At 37.0% G+C, this 13961-nt stretch overlaps 1 protein-coding gene and 1 long non-coding RNA gene across 13 annotated transcripts in view; one reads left to right on the forward strand and one right to left on the reverse strand.

Moving 5' to 3' along the window:
* The window catches only part of Tenm3 (teneurin transmembrane protein 3), a 2726621-nt gene that overhangs the window by 635847 nt on the left and 2076813 nt on the right, over nucleotides 1–13961 (forward strand). The gene's annotated exons all lie outside the window — the stretch shown is intronic.
* On the reverse strand, nucleotides 663–12218 carry LOC120097405 (uncharacterized). Its single transcript, XR_005494765.2, has 3 exons — nucleotides 11950–12218; nucleotides 7548–7698; nucleotides 663–1570 (listed from the first exon to the last, which is right to left on the reverse strand). It is a non-coding gene; the product is annotated as an uncharacterized LOC120097405 (long non-coding RNA).

A 13961-nucleotide genomic window follows, 5' to 3' on the forward strand; every position in this document is an offset into this window, starting at 1 on the left:
TAAAAAGAAATTGTTTTTTATAAACCACCGCTGCCATGTCACTTGGTTTTATTCGCTCAGGCATTTTCTTAAAACCTGAGTCACAATAAACCCTCTTACCAAGGCAGATAAAAAGGTAAGCAGTATAATGAGAAGAGCACAAAATAAAATAATTTCATCTATTTATTGATGATATAAAGAAATAAATCAGATATTGGTTATTTTAAGGATAGCTTAAATCAAGAATAAAAAAAATCTCTAAGTTCTAACGTAGGTAATGATAACAACTAGAAACCAACTTTATCTTGGAAAATGTGAAGTCATGATCCAAGGGGAGCCATGAGAAACGTAAGAGCTTTGAGACTTTGAACATGCAAAAGCCACAGAAGAATTAGAAGATGGTTATTTATCAGAGCAATAAATTGTGCTATGACTTGTGCGTGTGTGTGCCTGTGTGTGTGTGCGTAAGTGTGTGTGTGTGCACGCACATATATGAATAAATTCAGCATGTCTTAGTCTGAAACTCACAGATTGAATTTCTTCAGTGTGCGTCTTGCCTGTCAAAATGTGGTGTTGTCCTTTCTAAGCCTCTCTCAAAGGGCTCTCGCTGCTATTGGCATTACTGGCTCATTATTAAAGGTCTTTGTGATTGGTTAATCCAAGGTTTCTAGAGGCCACTGACAATATACAAAATGATTATTTTATTATTATTTAGATTGAATATCATGGCTTTATTTAAGCACCTTCTTCGAGGCAAAGGGGAAGGATAACAGGATGGAGTATTTGTGAAGGGGTGACCCAGGAAAGGGGACATTTAAACTGTAAATAAATAAACTAACCAATAAAAAACACTAAGAACTGCCCTAATGAAAGCACAGGCATGGCCAACACGGTCGACCACAGATATGTGCTGACCGTCCCTCAGTAACTTTCAGATCTGTGCACCTTCTTGAGTGAAGCAGATGTTAAGATGGAGGCCAAAAGTTCTAGGAGTCCTTTAGCTTCCACTGACTGCTCCCTGTGGGCTGTAGAACTCCTCGGTTTGTCTTCACAGACAGTCCTTAATGTTAGGGCAGTAAGTAATTCCGAGGAAACAACGCATGAGGTACCAATGCAAATGCCCACACCAAGACACTAGATAACCTGCCCAAATCCACATCTGCAGTCTCCAAAACTATTATTACAGCCATACCACATTGCAGTTCTCAACATTGACAATGGTTAAAGGACACTTTAAACCAATTCACCAGACAACAGAATCTATACTAACTATCCAGCACCACAATAAACACGTGAGGTAATAACTACCCTCATAAGAAAAACATAGATTAATTTTGCTTCAGTGAGTGGTTTAGAAGTTACTGACTGATTGTCAGCGGTTCTTCCAGAGGGATGAGGTAGCACACTAAAGTGACAGGATGTCACAAATCAAAACCATTTACTTCATGGGTAGAAAATAAAAACAAATGAAGTAGTTGATGGGTCCTTCCCCATTATTATCCAGTACTGACACGTGGAGACCAGGGTATTTAAACACCAGGCTTTGATGGATCTTGATCTTCCAAACTCTTGTAGATTCCATACGAGGCACCTGATTATTATTAAAAACAAAACAGAGAAGGAAGTTGGATTATGCAGTGTGGTAGAATGTACAACCAGGATGCCTCAACCCCTGGACACTGAACTGATTATCTTGGCTACAATTTCAAGAAATCCAAATTACTAGTGGGACAGTATGTTACATCCCTGACCCTAATGAAAAACCCCTCAGTGGAGTATCAATTTTGTATCATAATAGAAAGAATATGTCAAGTTGGTTCAAATGCAAACCGCTGTACCATGCCTGTTATAAGTACAGTACTTCAAATGCAACATTGAATCGAACAAAAAGTCTATTGCAACTTGTGATAGTCAACCTCTTAGAACATGTTATACCTTAGCCTGTATATCCATTTTCCTATGTTTGTATTCCCAAAGTTTATTTTGTTCAGTTTTTAGTACGATATCATTTTTTAAATAAGCAGCATGTGAAAGATGATGGTGATTTCTGAAATCTTTGATCTTTGGCACATTATTAACATTCTCGTTTCCTCTCTGTGAGACAAGTCAACAGCCCTTGCTCAGGGAGTTCACCTTAGGTATGAAAAGAAGTGTGAACGTGATACATTACTGTGTCAAGAGTAACAAAGAGAACCTGTCAGGTTATATAATTTCATTACTAACTTAACGAAATGTAGACAAGCACATGTAAAATAGAAGTGTAAAAACCTCATGTGTAAGTAGACCAGCTCACCTCAGTGGCACTGAGAACTTTGAGGGCCAGAGCAGACGTTATATTCAGGGTAGAAAGCAAAAGCAAGCAGTTAAGGGAGGGCATTTCTAACATCCTTCACAGCCTGACAGGGATGCTTCCGAAGAGCATCCCTTGTAAATTCTGCGACTTATCAAACTTGACGTCACTCAGCCAGTCGACTTTCTTGTGGTGGTGTTTGTCTAATTTGCAGTTTTATTGCCATTGCTACATAACACAGTGTAAGTATTGAGAAAATGTTTGATGAATGAATGATCATCCAATAATGGAAGACATACAGGTCGTTATGATACAAAGTGAAAAATATTAATTTTTCAAGTTCATTACTATGCCAAAAAAAGACTATACTTGTGTTCTTCCTAACACAGAAGATACTCTGTTCCGGAAAATTTTTCAGCATGTTTTAAAATTCAAACAATGATAACCGCAAGCCACGAGCATTTAAATTAAGACAGGTAGATTTTGATGGTGAAATTTCAGAGTAGTTCAAACACTTATTAGTCTGATACTCATTTAATATTTGATTGTGTAACAAGCAAGCAGCTGCTTCCTGAAACTGAAGCTCACCACAGTCTCTGTCTGAAGAGACATGGTGCATGTGCCCCCATTTGGTGAGATTACAGAGTTGCAGATAATTACTGCTAATTCTCACATCAAAACGTCTTGAGGGGAAAAAAAAGCCCCTTAAATTGTAAGATTTTTTTCATTTTAAAACTGGGAAGAACACTTCTAGCTTTCTTGCTTAAGTCATGACTCATGCCATGCATACAATTATAAAATACAAATTTATAAATTTGAAATGTTAGGGGTTCCGTGCGGTCTGAGGAGGCTGAACAGTTTGGGTATGAATTCACTGGCAACTTTGCATACCACCAATTGCTATGTGGTCTATATTGTCGAGCCAGTATGAATAACAAATGATATTCACAGCTTTATATTCGTTTTCGCCAAAGTTGACAAGACCCAGGGACAGCACTTATTGCTGTGAGGACTGATTGATGAACAGGAATTTGTGTGTGTGTGTGTGTGTGTGTGTGTGTGTGTGTGTGTGTGTCTGTGTGTGTGTGTGTGTGGTGTGGTGTGTGTGTTGCTCCTACATGGCTCTGAAACCTTGTTCCAAAGAAGAATTCCAGAAGTGACCAAGGGCAGCACCCCCTCACATTTCTTCATTCTGAGATAACACTGTCACAGCACAAAACCATCAAATTTGCTTAGCACGTATCTCTGTAAGCGCGCAGCTTTAACAGAAAAATCCCCCAATCTTCCTTCTTCTCCCTGAGGACTACCTTGCTGGTCTGCCGCTCTCCTCCAGGTACATGTGTATTACTGGGGAAGAGGAAGTTCCTCAACAGCCAGGCTCACTGGAGAGCCAAGGTACCAAGAGGAAAACGTTAGGGTCCATGCAATGAAGATGCAAGGCAAGCCTTTGTTTTGCATCCTTCCCACCATTTCTTACTTGTTAAATTGGACACAGTTACTGTTAATAGATTTCAAGTTATCTCCAGAAAGTAGAGCTTTATTTTGTTTTTGTATGCAATATTTGGGATAAAAACCTTGTGTTGTGTGCATTTTGAGCAACCACTATACCACTAGGCATACCCAGCCCAAAAGCAAACCAACGTTGTACAGATTCCGGTGAATGTTAGCTCATTCTTCAAAGATTCTCCGCGGCTTCCTTCTGGAAGTTTGGGTCATTTTGTTTCTTTTTTGTTAAGTTAAAAAAATTTAAAACAAAGCAACAATGAAATTTCCTCTAAGCAAAGTTTTGATATGCAATTTATAAGGTAAAACTAACTGCTGTAAAATATAGGCATAACTGCCAACAGCTTGTGACATCAGACGTAAGATGCAGTTCTCTTTATTGATTTGATGTAATGAGTAATATTGACGGAATTAAAAACTGTTTTAAGGAGGACATTGGCATTGACAACAACATATTTGTATTTGATTTGAATGCCATTTTGAGAATTATGTTATAAGCCTGGTTAATATCTCATTGTGTAACCTCATCAGTATGATATACCGATTCAGAAAACATAGATGTCTACCATTTATAAAGAGACTAATCTTACCTGCAAAATTTGGAGTAAACTTACTTGTCCTTCAGCAGATACTAAGCAGGCAATGAAGAAAAACATGTTGTTGTTGTTGTTGTTGTTGTTGTTGTTACTGACTGAAATAATTACTAAGGCCAGAGAGCTATGTTTTCTGAGCATAGATATAAATAAAAAACATTTTATTTTAATATAAATATGTTTTTACCAAAACAAATGTGGTGCTAGGTTAACTATTGGGACTGGTGCTAGCTTAACTATTCTACAGAGTAAATGTCACATATAGAGTCTTCATGAAATTTTTCAGATATATCACAACAATCCGTAATAAATAAAATAATGAGATCACACAGTTGTAGAGGGTATCCTTCTTTCCAACAGTATTACTATGATATTTATAACACTGACTAGTATTTATTCGTGGTTGTGGGGGAAACGAAGGCTGAGGTAGTGTGATCACTTAGATGTGCTGGCCTCTAGGCGTCGGCTGAAACCACGGGGTGTCTTCAGGTCTGACGTGCATTTTGTAAACTGGAGTCTATCTGACTGCATGGATTGGCAGGCTCAATCCTCCAAGGAGCTCGCCTTTAGAACATGGGCGTTGCCAGTTTCTTTGTTGTGGAGTATTACATTTTCAGTAAAAAGGGCGTTGATATCTACTAGGTAAATGTTTTCTGATTGTGATTATCTAACTACAAAGGCATAATACAGCAAAAAGAATGCAAAGTTAGAAAAAGTAATTCCATAAACAGAAATAGTCGGATTTAAAAATAAAATGAACCTATATTTTTAACTCCTTTTGTCATAGAAATTTTACTAGGAACAACACCACACGCGCACACACACACAAACACACACTCTCACACACACACAATCACAGAGACAAAAATAGTAAGTATAACAAATACTATCTAGCTTCTAATATAAATATATATTAAATATTTTTAATTGTATTATTAGTTGGGCCATGATGACATCAAATGCGTTGTTGTTCCAGTAACCAGTAAAATCGATGATAAAGACTTGTGCAAAAGATGTTGTGAAAAGTTTGTCAATGCTGCCCCAAAACCTCGAAAAAGTTCATTTCTTATGTTAAACACTCTCTCTCGCTGTCGCTCTGTCTCTTTGTCTCTCTCTCCCTCTCTCTCTCTCTCTCTTTCTCTCTCTCTCTCTCATTTTCTTGCATCACTGTACATTAATGTCACAAAGAAGTCATTTCTTCCCTAGTTTTGGCTGACTCTGCTCCTCTATGAAGTGTGCACCTGGATTAATAAATCACCCTAAGGTTTCCCGTGCCCACTCCCTGTTGTTTTCTTTATAAATCTGAAGAATTAGCAAAATTTGATGGCACCATTTGTTTTAGGGTGGATGCTTAGAACAGTTTCTTATATTGTAGAAACTCCTGTAAATTAACGTGTCTGTAACTTTACTAGGTATGTGCGATAATGGTTTGTTTATGATCAAAAGTCAATTGGGCACAGAAATATCACAGGAGCTGCTGTACAGTGGGAACTCTCAGCACTTAGGAGTTGAAAGCACTTTAAACATTGTTATTGTTACAAACTCAACCTCATTTTCCAAACTATAAAAGCGATGTAGTGTATGCACGACCTGTGTTTTATAAGACTGGAAATGGCACTTTAGACATGCTAGGGCTCACAACGGTCACAAAACCTTCATGGGTCTGCATGGGTCCTCTGCATATGCATTACTGTTGTGTAGCTTAGTCTTCTTGTGGAACTGACAATTGGAACAAGGGGTTTGTCTCTGCCTCTTTGCCTATTTTTGGACCCTTTTCCTTCAATTGGGTTGCCTCCTCCAGCCTTGATATGACAGGAGGGGTTATGCTGTTTGATATCCCTGGGAGGCATGCATATTCTGAAAAAAAAATGGACGGTGAGTTTGGGGTAGGAAGAGGAGTAAGAGAATGGAAAATGTAGTTGGGATGCAGAATATGAGAGAAGGATAACTTTAAAACAAAAGAATAGGGATGCTCCTGGAGAGTTACATAATTCTTGGGTGCTGTTTTCTAATAGGAAAGACAGCCAGGATTATTATTCCTTTTCCCCTTCAATTTGGCTTAAACTTGAATGCTGTAAGTGCAAGGTGTGAGAAACTTTGAAGAGCATCTCTCTACTTATTGCTACTCGCCATCGCTAGTTCGTTCAACCCAGCGAATAGAGATCTCATTCTCCTCAATTTCCACGATCATTGTTGAATGGACTTGGGAAGTAGCATTTTCTTTATGCCATGTTTCCTCCTACTTCTTCCTTATGGTCTACATAGAAATAGCTGAAGCCCGGAGACATGACTGAGCAGCAAAACGTGCAAACAGATCCATCAGGCAACACAGTTCAGTTCTCAGCAGCTACGAGGATGGGTGGGTCAGAACTGCCTGTTACATCCTCAGTAGCAGGCCCTCCTAACTCTGGGGGATACTTATATTCATATGTGCGCATACCCACACACATACATGCATAGTTAAGATATAAAAATAAGAATTTGAAAATAGCTGACTGTAGATTTTTTTTTATAGATGGTCACGATAGATGGTCAGGAACCCGGACATACATTATATAAAAAGATAGAGCAAACCTGGTTTGAAGATGTCAGCCTTCCTTTTTTGTTTAAACCTGTTGGGTAACACCTCTCCTGAGTGTCTTTTGTAGTTGTTGTTCTTCTAACTTATATTCTGCATAAGCAGATATTGTTCAGATAATAGTATTACTCAATGATTGATTTTTCTCTAGCTGTCATGGGTCACTTTTGTAATAACATTGATCCTATGACCAAACAGCCAAATATCAAGAACTGATATTGAGGAAATAGCTGTAGACACGGTTTTAAATGATGCGTGCTATATTTAGGATTTAGTTACTGTTGCTTGTAGTTTTAAAACACTACCAATCACCCAAGGTGTTGACCATGCTCTGGCCCCTCCCAGATTCCCTTTTGTTGGACCTGGCCTAACTCAGGGAAGTGATAACCCTGCCAGCCCACTCCAATGACTTTTGAATCTGCGGATAAAAGACACATGCACAGTTAATTCTTTATAATTTGCCTTCTTGGCACAACTCCTGGATGCAGATTTCTCCCTCATGGAAAGGCATGCCCCTTTGCAATTTATTATCTCTGTCCCTCTACTCACCCTAAACTTAGTGGCTAGCCCCACCTAACCCCTGCCAAACATACAGGCCACCTACCTGTAGTGGAGGGCAGAGACACACGGTTGAGTTCTTCCTCCAAAGTAATGCAGAAAGGCCCGTTCTCCTTCCTTGCATCTACCTTTTCCTCCTGGGACAGGAAGTCCTTCCTGTATCTTCTACCTAGCAATTAGCTCCCGGGCTTTCTTTACTGGCAATCAAGAACCAATTGTGGAACAAGACATTAGTATCAGAACCTCAATTTACAAATTATAATGATGCAAATTACACAATCTAGGCAAAAGTTTTATCATTTCAGCTTGAATCACCGTATATTACACTTATAAATTCAGTATTATAAAAGAATCAAATAATAAATACCGGATCATAAGATGTATTGTGAGATACAACACAAACACCAAATTACCCTTTTGTTTCCTTTTTTCTCTCATTGAGCCAAGAACTGTCTCCGAAGCACAATCTAGTATTAACTAGAAGTCTTCAGCTTCAGCTTATGGGTGCTAGAGTTATAAACATAAGCATCACACAGATCCAAGTTCATGATTTACAGCAGACCTGAGATTTTATCTTAAATTTCATGTATATGAATCAAAGAAACGTAAAACGGAAGTAATTTCCTTGAAAACAAGAACTTTAGGTACTATTATCTGGAATAATAGTTTACCTTGTAACTCATGGTAAAATCACAATGCTCTTAAAATTGTTGTTTTGCTTCAATGTAATTAAATGAAATATAGCTGTTGGTACTATACAAAGAAAGCAATCAGTTGCCGTCTCTTCTGACCTGAATACTTTCTTCAGATCTCATAATACATAATGATTTTTAACAATCTGAATAAATTGGGAAAAATAATTAAGTGACTTCCTAATGATTCTCGGTGACTTTTTAAACATCTGTCCATTTGAACTTGAAAATTGTGTTTAAAGTGAATCACATGCCCTCAATTAGTACTGTGTGTAAAGAATATCGACACAGCCACACCAATGGCAAGTACGTACCAGGACCCAGACTTGCCAGGAATTTGAATTTTAAGCTGCTGTACGTCGTACCACAGTCTGTTGTTCTACTTCACTCTGAAGTTATTTTTAAAATACAGCATTTAAGACTTTGATTTCTTTCCATGACTCTATCTTGGCTGGCAGAAAATCAAATATTCTTAGGACAAATAATGACTATACATGAAATATCAAAACTGCCACTCAGGAAATATCCTCTTCTACAGAGTGTAGAGGAGCTTTTCATGTTTGTTTTCTGGTCAGGAGACACTGCCTATTGTTCAGAAAAGAAATACTGAAAAGCACAGACACATGATTAAAGCAAATTTGTCTTTAATCAGTAGTGGGCATCTGGGTACATCTTACAATGCTCACTCCTCTGATGGCTTAGTGTACTTTATTACTTTAGAAAGCTTGCAACGTAAAGCTACAGGAAAGGAAAAAAGTCAGGGTTCTGCCACTTTAAGGTTCGTTGTCATCACTATTTTTTATCATTCATTGTTTCTTAATGTAAATTGTGTGAACCTCTGATTCTCCACTCAACACTGTTGGTTCAATTCAAAGCTAAAGTTTTATAAAATCTGGCAATCTGCTCCTAATATATTTTTGATACTACCACCTACATATTCTCAAATATTTATTATAATGTCTTCACTTATTTCTATAAACTTCCATGAAATGATAATCATTCATTCCTACCTTCCTAAGGTTCTCACCAAAATTTTCTAGAGTAAGCCTGCAATAAGTAAGGAGAGTAAAACGATGAATATTGCTTTTAACTTTTTGGTCAATCCTTTCCTTTTCACAAATAGCATTGTTCTGTAAGCAAAGGCCTTCCTTTGGGTGTGTAGTATGCATAATAAAATTCTTGGATAAAGTCCTAGCAGATTGCTGAAGGAAAGAATAATAAATGAGTGATAAGTGTCCAAACAGTTACTGTTGAAGCATTTGATGATTTAAATCTCCTACCGAGAGCCACCATAAAGAGTTCACAGAAAATTGCTCCCTTCTAACCTTTAATTGCATTATTTAAGTGCAATGGTTCCTCTACTGAATAAATCACAAGTAATAAACTCTTTTTCATTTATTATGCAAAGTCCTCGTCAAACATATTATGGGTCTGCAGAGAAGCCCGGCATTCTTCATTGAATCAAATAAGAAGTGAGGCAGCTAAACTGATTTGCGGATGTAAGAGAATTTTAATTCACTCGCGACAAGCAGAGGTTATGGTGAAAAGATGCACAGTGTACTTGACGCTCTACAGAGGCCTTCACACGTTTCAGGCTGTATTCGTAAATCATTATTACAGTGGCATGGGAAATATTATTTTTAAAATATATTAAGCAATGCAGATTACTTCCTTTAGGTAAATGCATGATCAGTAAATGTTCCTTTTTCTTCTCAAAAGGAATAATTGTATTTCTATTTTAACGCCTTTTTAAGATATAACATTTGCTATTTCTCAAATTATTACTGAATTGATTAAATTGTTTTGAATAGAAGTAACTATAAATGCAATTACTATTTTAATTGGGATTCCAAATTAGTTCCAGTATTGTAATAATTAGTCAAGAAGTGTTTAATTAGCACTGTTTTAATAATTTTATTTTATATAGACCCTATATTGTATTTAATAAAAATTATTGAATGCTACTTGAATATTTCAGGACAAGATGCTATTGAAGGTCTGATATCTGTTGATCCTTCTGCAGACGTGCTACCATGTTTCTTGAAGTAAGAAATAGATGTGACAGCAACACCTATGAACCCCAAATACTTTTTAAAAATGGATGGTTCTAGTAGTACAAAAATATAGTGTCCATAGACCTAAAGTTTCCCGAGAATTAGATTTGGAAGCTAAGGTTAATTATACAGAAAAAAACAAAACTTTTTAAGCTACAGACAATGGCTTAAAATATCGGTGTGTATCATTAAAAGTGTTAGTAACATTAAATGTCATCTGTAGTATCTTACAGTCATACAATTATTTCAAAAATAAAGTTTGTGACATTAATAACATGCCTTGTTATTGAGAACTTGAGAGGGAAAGCCATGAAGGACAGGGTTATAAACTACAGTGAGAGGAACAGTGCCCCGTCAACATCCAGTGTAGGCTTAATGTACACTCGCCAGCAAGCCAAGCAAGCCAAGGAAGAAAAACTATTCCAATGAGAATTCATTGTGCAACCTGTTGTATCAAGGAAAATTTTTGGAAGTTTGGGGATTGTTACTCTATCTTTCTACCTTAGCAAAGACAGGATTTTCTAATAGTAACTCGGTTTTGCACATTGTGTATGAATTTGATCATTTTCTAGGGAGTTGCTTTCTTGTCATTTGCAATCTTGTTAATCTTGAAAGAATCCACATATATTAAAAAGTTAAATCAAAAGATTTAACTAGACAAAAGATGCCTAGTGTCTTACATCAAGAAATATTGGATGTAGACTGTTTAGCCAAAAGATACAGACAAACAGAGTACATTGAAATCTAAGGTTACATCCTAATATTTCATTGTAAATAAATATATCTTACTTATAATAGTATGTTCAATGGGCTGGTGTCTCTGGTTTATTGTGGGCCTCCAACTCTACCATTTTACAAAGTGCATTTCTTCACAAGTAAAATAGGTTGTCTTTTAGTCCATTCTTTCATAGAAGTGGACAAAATAATTTTATATCAATATATTTACAAATAATATTATATAGTCAATGTGCAAAATAATTCACACACATTTACACACACAACATTCTAACTTATGTAGTTTCTCTTTAAATTTAATATATTAAGTGGTACATATATTAAAAGGTAAAACATCAATTTAATGACGAAACATGTTTTAGAAAAATTACAACCTTGAAGTTGTAAACAATCTATTAAGCTAACAAGAGAAAAATACTTAAGTGAGAATTTGTTGCTCCATAGGTTGGCAAAGAGTATGCAGTCAGTCTTAATGAGCAGGCCATACTCTGATATCTGTCTTCCTTTTCATCCCTTTCCCTGCCTGTACCTCTTTATCTCTTTTTCTCTCTGGCTTTATACTGTCTATATTTCTGTGAGCCCTGCAATCTACCTTTTTCCCTTGTGTCAGTAGCCCACAGTAGAAAACAAAATACAGACTTCGAGCTCAGAGTAAATCATATAAATGAATCTGTGCATGTCCAAATGGGATTTTCATGCCAACTGTATCACTACAAAGTGAGACCTACACAGTGCCAGTGGGTCATCGAGTCTAAAATAATACAGGACAAGTGTGAAGTGGATGCCAGAAGTTCCCCCTCTGCAGTATTGTCCTTTGATTTGCAGCCAGTCCTTAAGGGATGTATTGCTCTTCAGGATGGATACTGTCTACTGCAGAGAGAAGTTCATTAAGACTGAGCAGCAAACAATAAAAAGCTCCTCAGGATGGTAAAGAGTAACTTTAAAAAACACAAGATAAAGAACCTACTCAACGAGAAAGGCTGTGTTTAGAGAAGGAATTTCAAGTGGGGATGAGAACTCTGTTGATTCCAGGTTTGATTTGAAGGTGGGAAAGCCTCCCTTCACATATTTCAGTCTAGAGCCGATGAGCAATTGCGGCAGCTCTCTTCCCCTGCTGCTTCTGTTTCATTCCGCAGCTGTGTGCATGAGGCTCCCCACTTCCTGTCTGCAACTAGAAGTGAACAAAAGACTTTAGACCCAAATTCAATCTGAGCACACATAGATAACTAGTCATCTTATCTAAAATAGACAGTGCATGATTTTGACTTACTGCACACGTGGATGGTTTGAAACCAACCTCTATGAAGTTACTTTCATTCCCCTTTAATGTTTGAAATATATGCTTCAAATTATAGATATCTAAATCATTCCCTCTTGGCCTTTTGTGAATTGTCTGTAAAGAGCACTATAGAACTCTTTTAGATAAATAACCATTTAAAAGTAAGTTGATTCCCTTATTATAAGATAATGATGATATTTTCTTTGAATATCTACATTAAAGAAACTTTTAAACCCTGATGTCAAAAGACTCATTGTTCTATATGAAGATTTTTATAAAGAATTACTTACACATAATTGAAAAAGCAATCAAATGGTCTAAAAGTGTATCATCTTATACATTTCTTTTTATCATTGCTTTTGCTTAATAGTCACAATTTTAAATGTACTTTTCTTCTTAATTGGGGTTGTCTGTTCCTGTTAGGATGAAGCTGTAACAATTAGTATGGGACTAAAATTATCTCAAGTCATTTTAGAAAGTTGATACAGAACATAACAAGCAAAACCCAGAGGAACATATTGGTAAGTTTTATACCAAGGGATAACCAGTATTAATACTTTTGAAGTGGTTGCATTGGTTACATATGTATCCTCCATCCTGAACTGATATGCACAGTAAGTCCAGTGACACACCTTCTCCTTTCAACTTTCTTTCTTACTTAATGTTTTTGAATAGCATGTTCATTAGTGCAAAATGTCAGAACCTGCAAAAAGACTAAAATTCGGTTTTAAAAGACACCATTCCATTAAAAGTTCTGATTCTTTTCATAGCAATGACAAAAATCTGTTGTCTGTATGTGTGCTATGGTCTTCTAGCTGGTCTGCCACATCTTGCCTCAATGGGAGAGTTAGTGCCTAGTCTCACAGAGACTTGGAGTGGCAGAGTGGAGGATACTGAGGGGAGCCTACTCAGAGGAGAAGGGAACATGGAGATGGGGAAGGAGTGTGGGAGTGGGTTCCTGGGAAGGGTCAATGAGCAGGATGTAAAGTGATTAAGCATAAAAATAAACTTAAATTTAAGAGAGAAAGAGAGGGAGAGGGAGAGGGAAAGGGGGAGAGAGAGAGAGAGAGAGAGAGAGAGAGAGAGAGAGAGTTTCCTGATGCACGCATTCTTTTCATCTAGAGATGTAGCAACCAGCTCCAAATGAAAAACAAAACAAAACAAAAATTCCAAAACAAGAAAAGAAACAACAACAAAAAAAACCCATTAAGGTTGTCCCACTGTGATATCTCCACTCCAGGAAATAGGAAACACTTCCATATTTAAGATATACTTGTGTAGCTGTTAGCACAGCAGGGCTTATTGGTATTTATATAAGTACAGCATCAATCACACTGTAACAAGAATATAGGAACAGCAACATGACAGCTAATGTTACCCAGGCTACACGTCAGAGCAGCAAAACAAAGCAAGGCATCTACATTTAAACTCTCTCTGGTTTATTCCTATTTAAAAAAGAATGTTTAAAATGATGATAATGGTGGTGGTGGTGGTGGTGTTGATGATGATGATAGAACTTCCCTCAAGATTTTGTGAGAATTGAGCACATTTCCACTCGTACTCAGGAGCACACACTCCTGTAGCTATAGCGAGAGACTATAGAGACAACACAAGATAATTGTGAGAGAGAATTTGGGAAGTGACTTATTTGGTTTCAGCCTGTGGCCAGCCAATAGGAATGCTTGCCTTGTCTAACTGGT

Source organism: Rattus norvegicus, chromosome 16 (genome assembly GCF_036323735.1).
Source record: "Rattus norvegicus strain BN/NHsdMcwi chromosome 16, GRCr8, whole genome shotgun sequence".
NCBI classification, from domain to species: domain Eukaryota; kingdom Metazoa; phylum Chordata; class Mammalia; order Rodentia; family Muridae; genus Rattus; species Rattus norvegicus.